The 19,627-nt window shown below is 41.7% G+C and overlaps 1 pseudogene; it reads right to left on the minus strand.

Moving 5' to 3' along the window:
- Positions 1–1,696: 1,696 nt before the first annotated feature.
- On the minus strand, positions 1,697–3,566 carry LOC134381051 (T-complex protein 1 subunit zeta-like; annotated as a pseudogene).
- Positions 3,567–19,627: the final 16,061 nt, after the last annotated feature.

The raw sequence follows: 19,627 nt of genomic DNA on the forward strand, positions 1-19,627 counted from the left end.
ATTCTTTGTTCTGAAATCTACTGAAGACTAGACCCTATAGGTTTGCCTGACCCTGTGGCATGTAACTTGGGCTGCTGGATGCCTCTTCATAGGACATTTCTAGATGGTCTCTTGCTAGATTCTTTTTTGTGTGTGTGTGGCTGGATGGTACAGGGATCAAACCCTCGACGCTGGTGCTACCAGTATCATGCTGTAACCACTTGGGCTAACCGGCCAGCCTGGTGTCTTTCTAATTGTAATACTAGCTACCCCTCTTTATTCTTCCTTAATCCCTGCATTTTGCAGTTAGTAGGCTTCTCTTTAACTACTCAAATGATGGTCGTCATGGCAGTTCTCCAGATTACCTACAGACTCAGGGATCTGCAGGTATGAGGACTGTTCAGTAAAGGCAGTTCAACTAATCTCTAGGTCAAACCCAGCTCTGACCCACATATGTGGGTTTCCTAGTGCTAGGAACACTTCAAAGCCCAGGTCGACAGGAAGGCATCTGTGCCTCTGTGTGTATCAGTGTGGAGGTGTATGTGTGTGTACGTATGTGATTCAGATAGGCAGCAAAAGAAACAAGGAAAGGAGTTTGGAGATGCTCAGAAGCACGGATAGATTAGAATGGTGAAAACAGGGCCAATTTCACCCCTTTGATATTTTGATCCAGGACTTAGTTTCAGTGTGTAAAAGAAATTGTTTTCGTTATAAATGCCCAAGAACACCTTCTGGCATCCCCATGATTCGGTTCTAAAATCAGATTGGAGCTACCAAGTAACTAGCCAAGGTAAAGAAGTTATTTAGTCTCTCTGGAGGGATTTGCGAAGAACTGTAAATTTGGAAAACCCAGCGGTATCCACTTCCTTGTCAGTAAATCAGTCTTTCTTTAATATGTAAGATAACTTTGTTCAAGTCAATGAATAAAATGAACAAGTATTTAACTTTAACAAATTTAACAAACAATAAACTTATAGTTAAATTTTAGTTTTCCAAAAACCACCCTTCTGGATCCTTCCAGTGTTTTAAATGAACTCACTTAATTAAGGCTGCTATCCTTGCTTCTCCATGTCCCTTCCAGCTCCAAGCATTCTGCATCTTTTCCCTCAAGATAAACAAAGATAAAAAAAGAGAGAAACAACAAAAACCAACCCAAAATGACTCCCCTGTCTGTTTGCAATACGGAGGATGTCTCTAAGGATCTAGAAAACAATAATATATTGGAAAAATAGTCAATATCTGAAAAATTATACCCGATATGCTGGGATGAGTTGGCTCATTGTTCAGGAGGAAAGTGAGCTGATGATGGCTGGTGATCGGAAAGGCCAATCTTCCTGCAAGAAAGATGATGAGCCTACGAGAGAGAAAGAAGAAAAGAAGAAAATGGGGTGAGAACTAGAAAAGCAATCGCGGAAATTTGCAGAGGCAGAGGTAGATGACATATGCTTATCTAACATGTAATTTTATGGCATTGCAGCTAGAGCAAAACATGCTGTTCACTGGCAAAAAGGACCTGCTTTTTGTGTATACATTTCAGTGCAATTTAAAAAATGCTGTAATTATAATTTCAGAACTTCAGAATTTGAATAGGTGCCAGTGTTCTCTTTTTTCATATGGGAAAAGAAAATTCCTTTGAAAATCACTGGAAACTCAGACAAAAAATCCACAGCTGTGATCCTCGGGATTGCTTTGTAGAGTCTTCGGGACTCATATGATACTAGAGAGGCTTCCATTCCACTTTCAGAGAAGACATTCTGGCTCGCATGACCTCATCCTCCAGGAGCATGCTGGTGGCCGTCACAGTGCAGGCATGAAGAGCTGTTTTGTCACACAATAGTTCTCCTACATGCCCACTTCTGCTGCTGCCACCGGCACTCCTGTGTTCAAGTTCACACCCACAAGTTCACCTGATTCTGAGTGTTCTGCTTGAATTCATTTATTTTTTAAAAAATTTTTAATTTTTAATTTTTTTAATAGTCGTCATAGGCACAATTTTTAATAGCTGCATAATATTCTGTTTTAAGATTATACAATAATTTATTGACCCACATCCCCGTTGTTGGACATTTAGGTCGATTGGCAATTTGGTTATTATAAATGAGCATCTCTTTGCATGCATTTTGTCTAGACTTTGGCTTACTTCCTGGGGAGTGATTGTTATTAACAGTGAAACTAGGGGTCAAAGGGCAGGACTGTATTTTAGCTCCTGAAACATATTGCCAAACTGCTTGAATTTTAACTAATGTTTCCTGAAGGTCGGAACCAGAGTTCTGAGCAAGAACCTGGGGAACGATGAGCAACGCATCAGCAAACGCTTGGCTTCCGAGTTGGGCCCTCCCATTTTCACTGGGCCTGCATTTAATCAGGGCTTCTGCCAGTGCTGCTTCCACCGCCCCAGCACCTGGAACCACACAGCCAGCCACCGTCAGCAGCATTTTTGACAGCCCTCAAGCCATCTCTTATTGCATCTTTGATTTGAGTGAGTGAGTGCTTATTTTGTCCTTTGACCAATAATGTGACAGAGCGAGGATTGTTACATTTCCCAATAAAGGTGAACGCCTGTTCTCCTAATGTGTACTCATAGACAAGTCTTGCATGTCCCAAACAATCAGGACTTAGGTCATCAAAAGAATTTAGAGCTACCCCATCACGAGCAAGAGTCAGCCTCTCCATATCTCTCCTTTTAGCTCTGTGCAGAACTACTATACCTTCTTTTGCAAGAGCATCTAAGGAAAAGGGGTTAATTCTCTTTTGATTAATAACAACCAATCTTTTATCCGAATCACCATAGACTTTGTTTTTCAGTTCTTTTATTTTATAAGTACTATCTTCAATGAATTTTCAGCTTTTACTAGTTTTTCTCTCTCTTCTGCACTCATTAAGAAAGCCGAATTTACTTCTGTTTTTCCATATTCTAACGACACATTGCACATAAGGACGTGAGCATCTTCTACTCTTTTCTTCATATCAGGATACCTTGTGCCCCATAGTCCTCTGAGTAAGCTTGTGTCCATTTCAGGTTTATGTTTCATCTCCATGATCTCTCACGAAGAGGCCAATAGGTTCATGTTGTTTTTTCAGTGGCCAAAGTGGAGTCCACTACAGCCCCTGTTAAGACATCTGCAAGTTCAGTGTGAACTTTAGTACAAAGAGTTGTTCTGGCCACATCTACAAGTGCTTCCCTGTCCATCTCTCTGCTTACTTTGACATGTTCCAAAAATTAAAGGGCCTTTTTTTGCAGCTTCAGATCCTTCAGTGATTATTCGGGGATGAAGACCTTTAGAAATGCAGACATCTGCCTGTTTCAGCAGCTCTCCAATGATGAGGACATTGGAAGTAGTACCATCAACAGTTATGTCTTCTTAAGGAGGCCATTGTGTGTTGAATCTGCATTTCGTGCAGCAGCACATTGGTGTCCTTAGCCTGATGTCTCCAGTGCCAGAAACAAGCATCTTTGAGGTGCCCTTGGGGTCCAGGTGGGTCCTCAGCACATCCTGCAGCTCCTATACCCTGCTGATTCTGACCACCAGCACCACCTGGGCTTGGGCCACCTTGGCCTTGGAGTTCAGGGTCTTTACAGCCATCATCTGTGTTAACAATTTAATTTGTAGTCTCATATTTTCTCCATACTCATGTAATCCTAAACAGACATATAATGAGTATAGGAATATTATAGTATAGTATAGTTTCCAAGACTGGAAACCTAGAACTTATAAAAGAAGAAGAGACATATTTAATGCATAAACTAAACCTTTTTTTCTTCAGCAAAAGATCACATAAACAAAAAGCTTTTTATAAATAGACTAAAACAAAACGGAACAAATAATATTACCTGATAGAAAATGGACAAATAACATGCATAAAAAACCCCATAGAAGATCAAACATATAAAGATGTTGCAGCTTGCAAACAATTAGGGAAATGCGGACAGTACCAGTAATGAGATATCATGTTGTACCCATGAGACTGGCAACAATTAAGAAGAACTATGTTGCTTGTGGGAACGCGAGGGAACATGTTTTCTCAATCATGGTGGCTGGAATTGCAAAGTGCCTTTTTGGCAAGCAATGTGGCAACAGACATTCAACCCAGGACTTCCTCTCCTGAATGTCTGCCTCAGAAATGAAAGCAAATATACAAGGCTATTTGTTACTTGGTAGCAGCCAAGAACTGGAGACAAACCAAATGCCCATTAATAAAGTAATGGTTGAAAAAATTATGAAAATTTACCATGAGATAATATGCAGCCATGAAAATGAATGAATGAGACATTTAGAGATGACTTGGAGGGATTTCCATGAGGAACTGTTGAGTGAGGCATACGTGCATTAAAGTGTGTATAATGACCTTATTTTTATATAACAAAGAGAAAAACCCCAAGCATCTTGAAGCTTCTGTCCATACAAGTTTTATTCTCCTGTGTCCCTATTCACTTATCTACCTAGTTCAGTCTGTTTTCTGTCTCCATCACTCCATAAAAACTGTTCTCAGCCAGTCGCCAATAATCTCAAAGTTGCCAAGTATAACTGTCAGCTTGTGTTACCGAGGCCTGAAAGGTCCATTTGCTCACCGTTCAATAATCGAGAGACAAGAGCTGGTGCAGGGAAAGGTAACCTTCAATCAGGAAGCAGGCAGCCTGGGGAAGTGGTGGACTTATGTCTCAAAGATCATCTCCGCCTCTCCCAGGTTTGCCAAAGGGTTTTACAGGGGTCTGTGGTGGAAAGTTGATTCATGGTGACCAAGCAGGGTCGTGCAGACATGCTGGAGTGTTTCAGATAATCCTCAAGGAAATTCCTGGGTGGGAGGTGACCAGCGTCACACTTCATTCTCTGTGGATTCAGTTCCTGTTATTCTCAAATAAGATCAGCTTAGTAAGCTATTAAAGAATGGCCATCTGCATTAATAATTTTTCTCTAATTATTTCTGTACAATATGATTGTGTTCTGGCCATCAGCTGAAAGCTCTGTGGTTTGGGTTACAGGAGAGAACAAGTTTTTAAATTCAAAGGTTTAACACAATGGAGTCACTGCTGTGTCTCCAAAGATCTCAATCAGCTTTATTACAATTCTAGAATCAGGCAAAACTTCATAAAATAGAGTAAGTGTTTCAATGAGCTGAGCAAAAGAGGCTGACTTTATAGACAGAAAAAAAGGCAGAAGAAAGCAGAAATAGAGAACAAAAAGCAGACTGGTCATTTCAAAGCTACTTTCTTCGTAAGGTGGGAACAGGGGGACAGAACAATAAAAAATAATTGATTATGTAACATCAGGTTACTTCAGGCTATCTTTTTTTGTGTAAGGATTAAAGAGAGGGAACTTCATTATCCTGCCTGTTGAGGTTTTAAATCGGCCTGTCTCGTAAATTAGCTATTATCTCTCTCCTCATTTCTCAGAAGGTCAGACAACAGCTTAGTTTGGGTGTGGTGATGTGAAACTTTAGCATGAGTGACTTCATCTTGGTTTTTTAGTCTGGTCTATTGGGACCTAGTTAGCTTTGTTCGAAACAATGGGCTGCTATGATTGTTTCTTAATACCTTTAAATTCAATAATCCTGTGCTTAGTCTTGGATTCCAACTCTCCAACTCTTCCTCTTTAGGCAATACGAACTTTCTGATGACTTTCAGCATAATCCACATGCTAAGGCTCCCATTTTTTAAATTTGCAATCTAAACCTCTTTTCCAGTTTCCAGGATCAGATGCTAACTCCCTATTACCATCATTGCCTGGCTGTCTCAGGGACAACCTAATTACCACATGTCCAAATGGAAATTGTGCTGTTTTTCCTGGGTCTCCTTCATCTCTAAGTAAGCAAAGACCACTCAAACCAGTGCTCGTGCCATAAACTTGGGAGTTCTTCCTGACACCTCTTTTCCACCTTTGCATGTAATCTATAAGCAAATCCTACAGATTTTATCTCCAAAATATAATCTAAATTTGCTTCTTTTTCTCTACCTCTACAGCTGCCTGCCCTCCTGCCTGGCTTCCCCAATTTCCTCCTCTCCACTCTAAACTATCCTCCAGTACATCACATGGAGTGACCTTTTGTACACTCATGTATAAATCTGATCATGTTACTCCCATGTTTAAAACCTTCAGGAGCTTCCCAGTGCAGAGTAAAAATAGCTTTGTATCGTCGACACACTCCTACGTGATGCGCCCTGCCTATCCATCTAGCTCAGGCTCCAGCCACATTGGCTTTCTTCCAGATTCAAGAAAATATCAACCTCTTTTCTATGTCAGTACCTTCAAATTCACTATTTCTTCTGTTAGACAAGTCCTTCGCCTTTCTTTGTACAGGTGAATGCCCACTTACTCACCAAGTCTCAGCTCAAACGTGGGTTCCTTGGGGAAATGTTCCCTAATCGCTAATTGCTGTTCCTCTTGTTTTTCATTCTCATGAATCCTTCTTTGTTGTTGTTCTTCCTCCTCCTCCTCTGCAAATCATGCAACACGATCACTAACTGTATATTGATTCGTCTGCTTGTGCCAGACTGTAAGCTCATGGGAACAGAGTCCAGTGTTTGCTTTGTTTCAGGTATGTTTCTAGCAGAGGGCCTCCATGTGGGTCCTTGCACTAGGCAGGTCAACACTAGCTGCATAAGGGAAGAACTCTGACACATTCATTTTTTTTTGCTCACTTTAAGTCCAAAATGATGCTTTTATTGGTAGTTGAATGGGGAAGGGCTCTGCTCCATGTGGTCTCCAAGGAACCAGGCTGATAGAGGCACTGCCTATTCTATGTGTAGTTTCCACAGCACCCATGGGTGTAAATATCCCATTGGTAGACAGAGAAGAGAGACAGCGAAGGATTGCATGGGAGGTCTGTACGGGTCAGGAATAGCTTACATTATTTTCTCCCACATTTTGGTGGCCGGACCTTAGGCACACGGATTCATTTAATGGCAAGGGAAGCTGTGAAATAAAGCCTAGCCATATGTTCAGGAATAGGAGAGAAAAGGATATTGGAGAACAGATACCCAGTCTCTGCCATGGCTCTCGGTACATTTTTGTTGAATAAATGTGTATTCAAAATTTCACACATAAGCAAGGGATTGCTTTTCTCTTCTTTTTTAAAATAATAAATTTGAGAACTGCTGTTGGAGGTAGTAATGGAATCTTTCAGTCCATGATGAAAGATTCCAGTCTTTCAAAGGAATCACAAGTTATGCCTACTCTCTGTAGATGCAAACATCTTCACTCTAATTGTTGCGTACCCTGAATCAGTAAGACAAACTGAACTTTCCATCAGGGAACTATGCAGAGCAACTTACAGATAGTTCTGTCAAAAACAATTATAATGCCTTCTGGGTACCTGAATAATTCAGCTAACTTTCAGGAGTCAACAGGACTCTTTTCTGGAATGACTCACTTAATAAATGTTCTTCATGAGATATGAATTGTAAAATGTTAAAAAAAAAATCTAAAGATGCTAGTCTTAGGAGGGCTTATTTAAATTAAGCAAGCCATACATCTAGTTCCCAGGAAATACCTGGTGTTGTAAAGTTCTTAGGCTTGGTGTTGTCTTGGTGGTGATGATATATTTTGGTTTCTTAAGGATTTTTTTTAGAGAGAGTAGGGAAAGGCAAATGTGTAGTTTAAATATCAATAACAAAAAAAAAAAAATCCATGTATCCTCTCAAAAAGTCAATAAATGGGATAGAATCACACCTCAGGAATCCTCTATGTGCTCCTCCCCAAACTCAACCCCTGCACAGAGGTGACCACTATATGAATTTTGTTTTAACGTATTTCTTTTACTTTATTTTTCTTTAAATAGTTTTTTTGCTTCTTTATACTTTTGCTTATGAACTTTACATATATGGAAGCAAAATGTATATACTCACCCATAACATGTTTTTACTCAATTTTATGTCTTTGAGATTCAAACGTATTAATGCACGAACTGTCCATCATTTATTTTAACTGTTGTGTTTATAGTTCATTAATTGAATATACCATACATAATTGTCTATGTAAACAACTTTTTATTTTGGAGAATTTGAACATTAACAAAAAAAAGACAGAATAGTATAATGAATTTCCAGGTGCCCATTATCCAGGTTCTATGACTACCAATTCATGGCCAATTTTATTTCATCCATACCCCCACCTGTTCCACTCTCCCCAGTATCATTTTAAAGCAAATCCCATACATAATATCATTTCATCTGTAAAAATCTTATATGTATTTCTAAATAACTATAAAATGATACATGTATCTCTAAACTTCTCTAGAAAAGGTTTTTAAAATATAACTATAATACCATTATAACATCAAGAAAATTAACATTAATTCATAATACCATAAATCTTCAGTCACCGTTCCAATTTCTAATGGTGTCATGTAATTAAAAAAAAGAAATCAGAATCCTGATAAGGTCCATACACTGATTAATTGAAATGTCTTTTAAGTTGTCTTAAATCTATAGTTTTATCTTTCTCCATTTTTCCTTGCAACTTATTTATTGAAGAAAACATTTGTCTTATAGAATTGCCCTATCTTAATTTTGCTAATTATACATCTTGGGTGTACTTTGACATATTATTCTGTGTCCTATATTTCTTATAAATTAGTATTTAGACATAGAAGTTTTATCAAACTCAGGTTTGATTGATTGATTTAATTTTTTTTGGCAAGACTACCTTATAGACACTGTTCTGTTCTATCATGAGACAAATAAAATCCGGTTGTCTCTCTTTTGTAGATGTTAGTAGCTATTGTCTGTTCACTCATTAGATAATACTATCCCATTGAAATGTTTATGGGCATTTGGGCTGTTTGCAGATTTTTGCTACTACGAACAATGTTGCTGTACATATTTTTTACACTGCTTCCTGGTAACAACCTGAACAAGAACTTCTCTGGAAGTGGAATGGCAGAGTTGGAGGGTCTGTTCAGGTTTAACCTTGCTAGTCAATGTCAAACTATTCTCCAAAGTGATTGTCCCAAGTTATACTTCTATCAGCAGAGGATTCATGAAGTTCGGGCAGCGTCACTTCCGTGTCTAACTTTTCCCATTTTGCCAATCTGATGGGCGTGTAATGGCATTTCAGGGTGGTTTCCATTTTCACAGTAATGGAGAGGGGTAGGTAAAAGGAAGTTTTCCATAAGGGTTTTGAGTGACCGAGGACATGGCTCATGCTCCAGTATCAGCTGGCTGAAAGAGAACTGTGGAAGCAAGAACAAAATCCAGATGTGCATTGCTTCTTGTAACCTCATAAAACAGAAGTTAATACTTGTGTCTCCCCCCACCCTCTTCCCAGAAGTTGAAGTATTTATTTCTTTTTCATTTTATATATGCTTTCTGGAATTTCTAATTGGAATTCATTGCAGCTATTCCTGAAAGAAATTTCAAACACCACCGTTTTAACAGTAATATATTCTCCTCTATTTGGGTTAAATGTGAGTCACCCTACAGAAGGGTATTTTATAGCATGGAGGAGATATTATAGCATAAACGTTGCTATTCTAGAAAGCTATTATTTTCAAAGAAGGGGAAAATAGCCAGAATTAAGGTAGCAAACCAAAGTAAAGTCTCCCTGTTTATGCAATGACTCCAATGGGAAAATTACCAGTCTTGTACCATAGAAAGATTAGTTCATTGTGCCTTTGGCAAAAGGTGTTAAAAGCCTGGCTGATGCCAGGACAAACATAAAATTGAAGAGGACTTGTTTAACTTTGGGCTGCCCTCCATCAGACGAAGTCTGGCAGAAGCTCATAACTGTGTGGGAAAGGCTGTGGGGACAGAGTGCCAGTTAGCCCTTTAACGCTTTCTGGGTCCTCCCTGCTCAATAAATGTCTTCAAGCACTAGCTCTTGCATTCCAGAACCATTACTTATCACTGACAAGAAATATTTGGCTTCATTGGATAGGCTGAATTGCTGTTAACCAGCTATTCTCAGACCTTTCTTATTTTACGTTTTGCTCTAATTACCTCTTGGTTGATCTTGAGATGGTCTGCAATTTGCTCTTTTTAAGGGACATTTATGGGATCATTTCAAGTGTTACTTCTTTGGCAAGATGTGTGCTTTTAAAGTGATGTAAATCCTTAAATCAAATGAACAAAGCTCCTAAGTTGGAGCTGCAAGTGCCAGAGATCCCAGCTGCTTTTCTGTTTGGAACTCTCGGTCCTGCTGGCTGAGTGAGGCTGATGAGAAAACACCTTTTCCTTCAAGGCCTGCTGCTTTCTTGGGAGGAAATTTAGGGCAGAGGGTAGAGCTTTATTTGTAGGTCAACATCTGCCAAATTTGACCTCAAGCAATTTCACAATCCAGGGCTTTAAGCAGCAGTGGTTTAGAAATGCATAGAGGCATTTTGGTTTTCAAATGGCCTTCGGGGTGAGAGGGGAGAGTGGGTCTTATGGGCATTTAGTCCTTGGGGTCAGGGAGGCAAAATGTCTTACAAGATGTTGAGCAGTCCTACCCAGAAAAGAAGGGGGTGGAATGGCATTTCTTTCCCAGATGCCAATAACCTCTGTTGAAAAACTTTGCAGACTTACTTAGAAGGAGTTAGCATTTTGATCTTTGGGTTTTATAGAAGCTCCAAAGGTTCTTAGGCAATAAATATATTTTTTTAGCCTCTAGCTTATAATGAGAGAGGAGTCTATAGTTCATAGCCCAACTCAATTAATAGTGTAGGCTTGACTCAGTACTTAGCCTTTCTGTCTGCACTTTAAGTTTGTCATCAGTTAAGTGAAGATAATCATAATACCTGCCGTATATAGTCATTATGAAGATTAAATGAGTTAATGCATTGAAAGCACTTAGGAAATTCCCTGGCACATAATATGTACTGTAATATCTATGTAATGTAAAGAATATCAGCTATGATTATTTTTTTCCCTCATGCCTCTTGGGAAAACTTGGCATTGCTTGGCAGTTATTGCAAAAATGTTACTCTGGCCTGGGAAATCTCCAAAAGGGTCCAGCAATATTTCCCCTAGGGTGAGACAAATTCCTACGCTGCCAAGTCACTGGAAAAAGACAAAAGGGATCATAATAAGACAATAGAAGGACATCATAAACAATTATAAACACCATCCTGATTTTGTCTAGAGAATGGGCAAATTTCAGTACTTAGACCAGATCCTGTTTTGTAAGTAAAGTTTTCTTGGAACACTCATTTGTTTCTGTATTGCTTATGAATGCTTTTGTACAGCAGGGCTGAGTAGTGACAACAGAAGCTGCACAGCCTGCAAGGCCTAAAATATTTGCTAAATAGTCCTTTACAGAAAAAGTTTGCTTGACTCCTGGTCAAGTGCATAATTTACCTTAGGGTATGGCTACTCATCATTGCACCTGGTGGCCTTATCATGGCTCAGAAAGATGAAAAAAAAGGGTTTAGGATGAAGTGTTGATGCACTGGTGATAATAGATAACATTGATTTGCTTACTATGGCCAGACATGCTTCTAAGTACTTTATAGGTAGTAACTCCCCCCTTTTTTTTTTGGCTGCTGGCTGGTAAGTGGATACAAACCTTTGACCTTGGTGTTATAACTGAGCTGACTGGCCAGCCCTATTAGCTCTTTTTAAAAAAAATTAATTTATTTATTGTCATTATTTTCTTTCACATTCTAAGATGTTGCAGAACAGTTGGTGGGGAGGGGGAGAAGGCAAAGGGGAGGGTGATAGGACAGGAGGGTGATAGGAGAAGGAGGAAGGGGAGGCATGGTCAATGCCCATGACACTCCTCTCATTCTGGCAGGGGAGCCCAGGGGGCTTCTGGTGGCTACTCGGTTATGACTGGGCTAGATGTGGACTTCCGGGGGCATGGCCAAGACCCTTGGTCCCCTCCCCAGGACCCCAGGGTGCTTCCAGTGGCAGCTTGGTGGTCGTCACTGGGCTGGGTGCAGAAATCAGGGGTATGTGGCTGAGGCCCTTGGCACCTCCCCCAAGCTCAGGAGCCTGGGCTGCTTCTGGCAGTGGCCTGCTGATTGTTGCTGAGCTAGATGTGGACATCAGGGGTGTGTGGCTGAGGCCGTTGGCACCCCTTGCCCCTGATCGGGAGCCCAGGGTGCTTCTGGTGGTGGCCTGTGTTAATTCTTTTTAATAAACACCTACTACAATGCCGAGCATCTCAGTACTTCTTTAAATTTATTTGGTTAGTCACTGGTGAAATCTGCCTATGAATCCAGACAGTAGCTGGATGCTGAGGAGAAATTTTTAAATGTGATAAATTTATGGTGAGAAGAATCTAGGAAGCCATTTTGGGCAAAGGAGAGTTTAGTTATCTTGGAATTTGCTTTAAAATGTAAAAGAAATTTATTATCCTCAAATCAGTTTATAGATTCAATGCAGTTTCCCAATAAAAATATCAAATGGGAGTTTTAAAAGTAACATTTAAGCTGATTCTAAAGTTTATTTGTGTAAAAATAGGCAAGAAATTTTTGAAAAAGAATTGCCTTGCAAAATGTCAGGCATATTACAAAGTGATAGTAAACAACACAGTTGGTTCTTGATGGAGGTATAGATAAGTAGCCTAATAGATCATAATAGATAATATTTAAAGGTATGTATGCTAAAATAATACACAACAAAGAATTTTAAAGCAGTGGGGAAAGAATAAAGTATTCAACCAACAGTACTGAGTTACTTGGTTATCCATCTGAAGCATGAATTAGGTTAGATGCCTACCTCACACCATATATTAAAGAAATTCCTGATTGACTAGATCAGAGCTTCCTGACCAGTGTGCTGCAGCATACTTGTATGGTGTAAATAGGTTACAAATGACTTCAGTTATTGATCCCTCAACAGGGAAGCTAGGCCAACCTGGTATTTTCAGAATTCTTAGGCTGGTAGTTGTTTTCCACAATAATTCAAAACACAATTGCTCATGCACCCCAGTTTTCTGTACAAAGATTATAATTTTCTATATATTTTGACTACTCTAAAAAGATTAGGCTTACTTAAAAAAAACAAAAGCAAGTAAAATATAATTCTTAAATCAGCATCATGAATAAAAAACTACCTCCCTTACATTCCTTGGGCCCGTCTGCAACAGTCTACTCTTCAACATAAGTATTTTTAATCCTCAGGTAGATATGAAGATGGGAAGATAAAAAGTTATGCCCCCCTCCCAATATGTGCTCACATGCAGGTTAGGAAGCACTAGGGGGATTAAATATCTAGGTGAAAATATATTAAAAATATTTGAGCTTTCCACTGCTAAGACGTTGGACATTGAGTCAGAAAGGATCTCAGTGACCACTGAGAGGAGGAGAGCAAACTGGGTGAGTCATAAGACTGTGCTGCTTTACTGCCTGGAGGAGGTTTCAAGGTCATGGTGGGTGGACTCTGGAAGCTTCACTGAGTTGAGTAGATGGAACTGGGAGTCCAGAGAATTCGAGGCAGCTAGAGTTTACAGAACAGCAGATACCAGACATGAGAAGGAAGCAGAGAGAGAGAACTCCTGAGATCTGTAGGGGGTCCTAACTAGTGGGGAAACACTTAGACTAAAGGTTTTTCTGGTCTTGTTTAATGAAGCTTAAAGCAAGATCTAAGGAATCAAACAGCTTCCAAGTACATTACCACATCACAGAACAAAGCTCAAAGATACAAAAATGTCCAGTACACAGCAACAAAAATTTTATGATGTTTGACATCCCTTAAAAAATTACCAGGCATACAAAAAATAAGAAAAGTAAATCCATAATAAGGAGAAAAAAAAAATCAATAAATCAAACTGACCCCAAAATGATACAGATAATAAGATGAATAGACAAGGACATTGAATGTATTATAACTGCATTCCATCAGTTCAAAAGTTAGAAGAAAGGTGGAACATGTTGAGTGTTGACATGAAAAATATTTTAAAAATTGAACTTCCAGAGGGGAAACGTGGTTGGGATTAATGGCAGATTAGATATCATAGTAGAAAAGATTTTTACACCTGAAGACTTAATGATAGAAACTATCTAAGACAAAACCCTTAGACAAAAAATGACGAAGGAAGGAAGGAAGGAAGGAAAGACCCAGAACATGAGTGAACTATGGGATAACTTCAAGTGACCAAATATATATATGCAAGGAAATCCAAAGGAAGGTGGGTGGGGGAGAGACAGAAAATATATTTAAAGAAATAATGGCTCCCAATTTTCCAAGTATGATGAAAACTTTAAACCCACAGATTCAATCAGCTCAAAGTACCCTAAACACAAGAAACATGAAGAAAACTGCACCAGGGCATATCATAATAAAATTCCTTAAACCCAATGATGAAAAGAGAATCTGAAACCTAAGAAAATACATATATACACACCCACTCACAATTTACAGGAAATTTCAGCTCATATGTAAGTGCTAATTCAGATCAAGACGGTGAAATCACGAGGACAAGGTCATGCCGTGGTGAGGGAGAGGTGACATCATACTGTATACCAGTGGTTAAAATTCAGTTACTGCCATCCACAGAATTCCCTTTATGGTGAGAATCCTGGGGCCGCATGTTTCCATGTGCTATTCTGGGTTTGGTGGGGTCAAGCTTCGGACAGAGCTCTGTTGCTGACAGTTGATTCTAATGTTTTTCTCTTCTAAAAAAAGATCGGGCCAGTTTATAGGCTCCTTGGCAAGTAAGCCTTCTGGGGGTGTCAAATATTCTCCATGATACAACAATTTAGATTCTTGATTTGGTTGACCAGACATACAGTGAGCACAAAACACAAAGCGTTCTTATTTTCATATCACTCTGGGGCTTGACCATTTTAGAACCAGACCTGGCTAGTAGGATTAACTTTCTGCTGGATAAATTCACCATCATTAAACACCAACCCTGTCATTTACTCTTGGAGGAAACACAATTTTGGGACGCTAGAGGTCTCCACCTTACCGTATAACAAATGACATCTCAGAAAAGCACAAGTTCTGTGGCAAGGACAGGTAGGAAGGACGGGGGTTCGGGAGGAAAACTGTGTCTGTGGGGGCAGTTCAAAGCAGGCAGTTTCTAGTTTTTGTTGGGAGATGGCATCTGTTGGTGTTTTGAAATACTGACTGAAATTTGAGTAGGCTTTGCCAGGCTTACATTTTCCATTTGTTTTTCAGACTTCTATCTTTGGGTGAACATTCAAAGCTCCTTAAAGCCTGTGGCACTGGCGAACAAAACAAAACAAAACAAAACAAAAACACCACCACGGCAATAACTGTGTGGAGGTGACCACATGTACCTACAGAGAACTCTCTTTCCTTTTGGATTTTATTTTGATAACCTCGAATTCTAGTTGTGGTAATTGAGTGACGGTGCTGATTGATATTTCGAATGCATGCAATTTAACATGATTCCAGTGTAGACTTCCCGAGTGTGTTGATCCATCCATACTTGTCCTGGCCTCTTCCCTGGTGTGTGGCTAAGACCCTGAACTTTTGGTGTCGCTTCTGCTGGGTCACAGAGGGGCCAGGTGAGTGACCAGGTGAGAGGCCAGGTGAGCAGCCAGGTGAGTGGCCAGGGCAGGTGTTGGGAAAAGAAAGGCACAGTCTGTTAGCTGGAGTTCTTGCTCTCGGCCCTCGGCTCTTAGCTCTCGAGTGGCTGAAGTAACTTTAGATCTTTAGTGTCATCCCTGTGTCTCTGGCTTCTCAGCGCTGTTGCTTCCCAGCAAATTTCCTCCACCTTCCTCATTCATTTTCTTGTCTAAAGAGCTTCCCCCTGCTCCTCCAAAACTCATTTCTTCTGAAAGCATATCTGGCAGCAAGAGTTTTAAACAGACTTTTTCCAAATAATAATATCCTTGTTTTTAAATTAATTACATATTGCTATTTGCATTGACAGAGAAACATTGGGTTTATTAAAAAGAAAGGAAAAGATGCCATCTCTAAAACCTCTGAGATTTAAAAAAATTCTTGACCACTAAAATTTCTTGATATTTGTCTCATGACAGAGGATGCAGATGAACTACGAAGAGCTGGCAGGAAGGCTGAGGACACTGGGGGGCCTCTGCACTCCTTTGCATCACAGGTCGGTCTGGTCTGTCTCTGACTTCCCCAAGAAGGCAGGGAGAGAAGAGAAGTCTTCCACCCCTTCCTCCACTTTCCTCAGCCCTCTTGGGAAGGAAAGAGGGGGAAGGAAAACTTGTCCTCTACTCCTTCTGGGGCTCTCCCGCCCCTCACCAAACTCCCGATATTCAGTTCAGGAATCCTCAGCTCCTGTCCGTCCAAACTTCTGCAGAATCCTGGATGTTAAAGGGAGGCTTGGGGACTGACTCCATTATAACTAGAATCTCAGACTGGAGAACTCTCTAAATGGCTCTGATTTAATAGTAGGTACTTATGGTACAGTTTTCTAAGTGCTTTGCACATATTATGTCATTCACTTCTCCTAACGCCCCTATGTTGTCCTCACCGTGGAAATGAGGAGACTGAGGCACAGAGAATTTAAGTGACTTGTCTAGGGTTACATGTCACGAAGCTGGGATGTGATTGTGGAACCTGCCAGTTCAGCCATGGCACTGTCCTCCTTCCCCTTATGGCAACAGGGCACGGGTCTTGCAATCCAACAGACTTGAGTTCCAACCTCCAAGCAAGGCACATAAGCTCTCCAGACCTCATGTCCATGCTATCCTCACAGGGCGGTCGTGAGAATTAGATGCAATAATACACATAAAGCACCTAGCACGATGCCTGTCCTTGCAAGGATTTTCTGTAAGGAGACTGACTGTTCAGCCCACTTCTGCTATGAAGTGGATGCATTCCAGTGGTGCATTTTACTGCTGAAGTTTCACCAGCAACGGAATGAAGAAACAAGGCAGAAGGCAGAGGGCAGGGAGGCAGGAAGCGGGCTCCCTGCCCGGGGCTTTCCTTCCCTGTCTCCCTGGTGAGACATCACCGCACCTCTCAGATGGACCCCCTGCTGCTTCCCTGGCAGGGAGTTGAGCACCACACGAAAACCTTGGGGCACGCCTACTCCATTGCCAAGGGTCTTTGGGCTCGGACTTTGGCCCTGCTCTTACCTGCTGTCATTTTAAAGGACAGATGAGGAGGGAAGCATCCCTGACCTGCCACGACTGGTATAGATGGCACAGGCCTCCTGCAGGCAGCGGGAGCCTAGCTTGGCCGTGGGGAGTGGATTGGCTTTGGGGTTGTTTACAAGATGTGGAGGCCCTTTCTTGCTGGTAGGAGAGAGTGAGTAAAAGTTCTGGGACAGGAATGCACGTCAGGTGTGTTGGGAACAGTGAGTCAACCAGCCTGGTTGCAATAGTTGCGTGGTGAGTGTGTGATGGTTTAGTTAATTTCTCCCCGCCTCCCCTGCCCCCCCAACACACAGGCACTTAGGCCTGCTAAGGTCTCTTTGGGCTCAGGGCTCACTTAGGATACACAGAGAGACACAGAAGCTGGGACTCCCCACCTCACTGTAACCCTCATGAGCTTGAAGTGGTGTCAGTGAGGAATGAATGCATCAGTGGCTTTGGTCCCCCTGCCTGCCCTCTGGTTGGGGGCTATTCCCACCCTGTCAGCATGGCTCCTTGAGGGAGTCACAGCAAGTTAGGGGAAGAACAGAACCCACACAGGACTAATTCAAGGGTTATCTGCAAAACTCCCCAGCAGCCTTTAGGATGTTAGAGTAGCTCTAGGTCCCCAGAAGCAGCCAGTTCTTGGCCCTACTTGAGTGGTTTCCACTATGGCGACAGGACCGGTCTCTGTCACTGCTTCTAAGATTGCTCCCTACCTCCTGGCTTCTGCTATTCAGCCATTTCACTGCTGTGTGTCTGCTGCTTGATTGATGCCTTCTCTCTTGGTCAACTGGTTTTTGCCTCTGCCTAAATTCCCCAGGACAGAGAATCTGATACCAGAGTTCAGTTAATCATTGTAGTGGCTGTTGGACAAAGCACTCAGCATAGGCTCTGTCATGTTCCAGTACCATACATAGACAGATGGGGACAGAGAGGTGCTCAGCCATGGTCCAACTCGCTCACTCACTTAACATCCTGCCATGGTGGTAGGCTCCGTGATAAAGGGAATGGCCCCCTACACATAAGAACTCTCTCATGAATGATGTGATGCTGAGAGCAACATAATCTCAGCTCCAGTACATGTTTGTGTGTAAACAAGCAGAACTTTTAGGGTAAAGCAAAACAAACCAATAAACCTTTATTATTTTTGCCTACTGTCCATTCAGACCTGCTCTGTGGGGCTAATTCTTTCAACCTCTGGCTGAAATTGCACAGGTCCCATGACATTAAAAATGTCCTTCAGTTCCTACCTCAATGCTGTGAAATAATCCAAAGTCCGAAGTCAGTCTTCTCCCCTTGTTTATTGTAGGTGGGTTGCAGGTTGGCTGCTTGCAATGAAAAATAGCTTCTTCTCCATTTGTAGCTTGACATAGTAACATGGTTTCTGCACCTTTGTCCTGTCTTGCAAGTTGGGAGAGGAGAGGTAAATGTGTAAGGGGTGGCCGAAGAAGTCTTCCGTGGTTTGGACTGGTGTGGGTGGGTTCTGGCATTTTCTGGGTCTGGCAGGGGAGTAAGCTGACACTTTCTCTCATGGGGGTTCCTGAAGTGTCCCTCAGAGACAGGTGGTCCGAAGGCTGATATCTCCACCTGTAGGTTTTTGATATGGGCAGAGGCATCTCTTCTGCTCTGGCTGGTGGTTTACAACTTCTTCCTCTGCTCCAAGCATGGTCTTGCTAGATGGGATCTGAGAAAACCCTGGGTCAAGCTGTCTCAGTGGCCCCGCATCTTGAGCCCAGGAAGCACTCAGGCTCATCTGTCTGCATGTGTAGATGCAGTAACAGATTCACAGAACAGCCACACTCTCAGTCCCTATATTCCAAAGAGAAACAATGATCTTTCTTTTTCCAATACTTCAGACTGGGCCCCAAGGAAAAGTTCCTGTTTCCATCGGCAAGATTGAGTCCAGGCAGAAGAACGGTGTGGGAGGGAATTAGGGGTGCTGTTGAGAGGACCCGCATCCATGAGACTGTCTTCCTGCACTAGTTTCCCTAGAAGTGGGACAGGTAAGTCAGCCGTGAGCCTGCTGCACTGGGGGGTCTATTTAAAACTCTTTCTAGCAAACGAGAGTCACCTGACAGTCATAGACAGATGCCACTGGAATCCTACACTCTGAAATAAGCAGGATCTGATGTTAAGAGGTCTCAGTTCAAGTCTCTACTTCACAACTTTCTAGGGTGACCTGGGGTGAGTTACATGTCCCGGAGCCTCAGTTTCCTTGCCTGTTAGTTACATTAATAAGCAGTTTCAGAGGGCTCCTGTGAAAATGGAGTGGTACAGACTTTGCATATGACGCAAATACCAACATTGTTAGTCATCCAACAAATTCACGTAAATGACAGTTGTTAAAACCAATTAGATGTTCTTTTGGGTACAGCGGAGGGGTTGAAAAGTTGGGTGGGTTATTATGGCTAAGAGCCATCAGTTCCCATTGACTTGTGTGTCTCCTGGTGGCCCTGTGGAGTCTCTGGGCAGCAGGAGGACACTGGGTGCCTGGGCAGGGGTATGTGGGGACCCAGGATGAGGAAGAGGTGGCTGGACATTAAAGCGGAGGCTGAGGCGGCCCTTGGTCTGCAAAGAGTGGAATGAGTGAGCGGCTGTGTGTGTGGAAAGTCTTGCTCACCGACCTTTCAGCGGCTCAGGACTTTGACTCAGATTAGAACCAGAAAACGTTTGAGCTGGGAGGGACTTCAGATATCATCTTCACTGTCCC

Source organism: Cynocephalus volans, chromosome 6 (assembly GCF_027409185.1).
Source record: "Cynocephalus volans isolate mCynVol1 chromosome 6, mCynVol1.pri, whole genome shotgun sequence".
Lineage (NCBI taxonomy): Eukaryota > Metazoa > Chordata > Mammalia > Dermoptera > Cynocephalidae > Cynocephalus > Cynocephalus volans.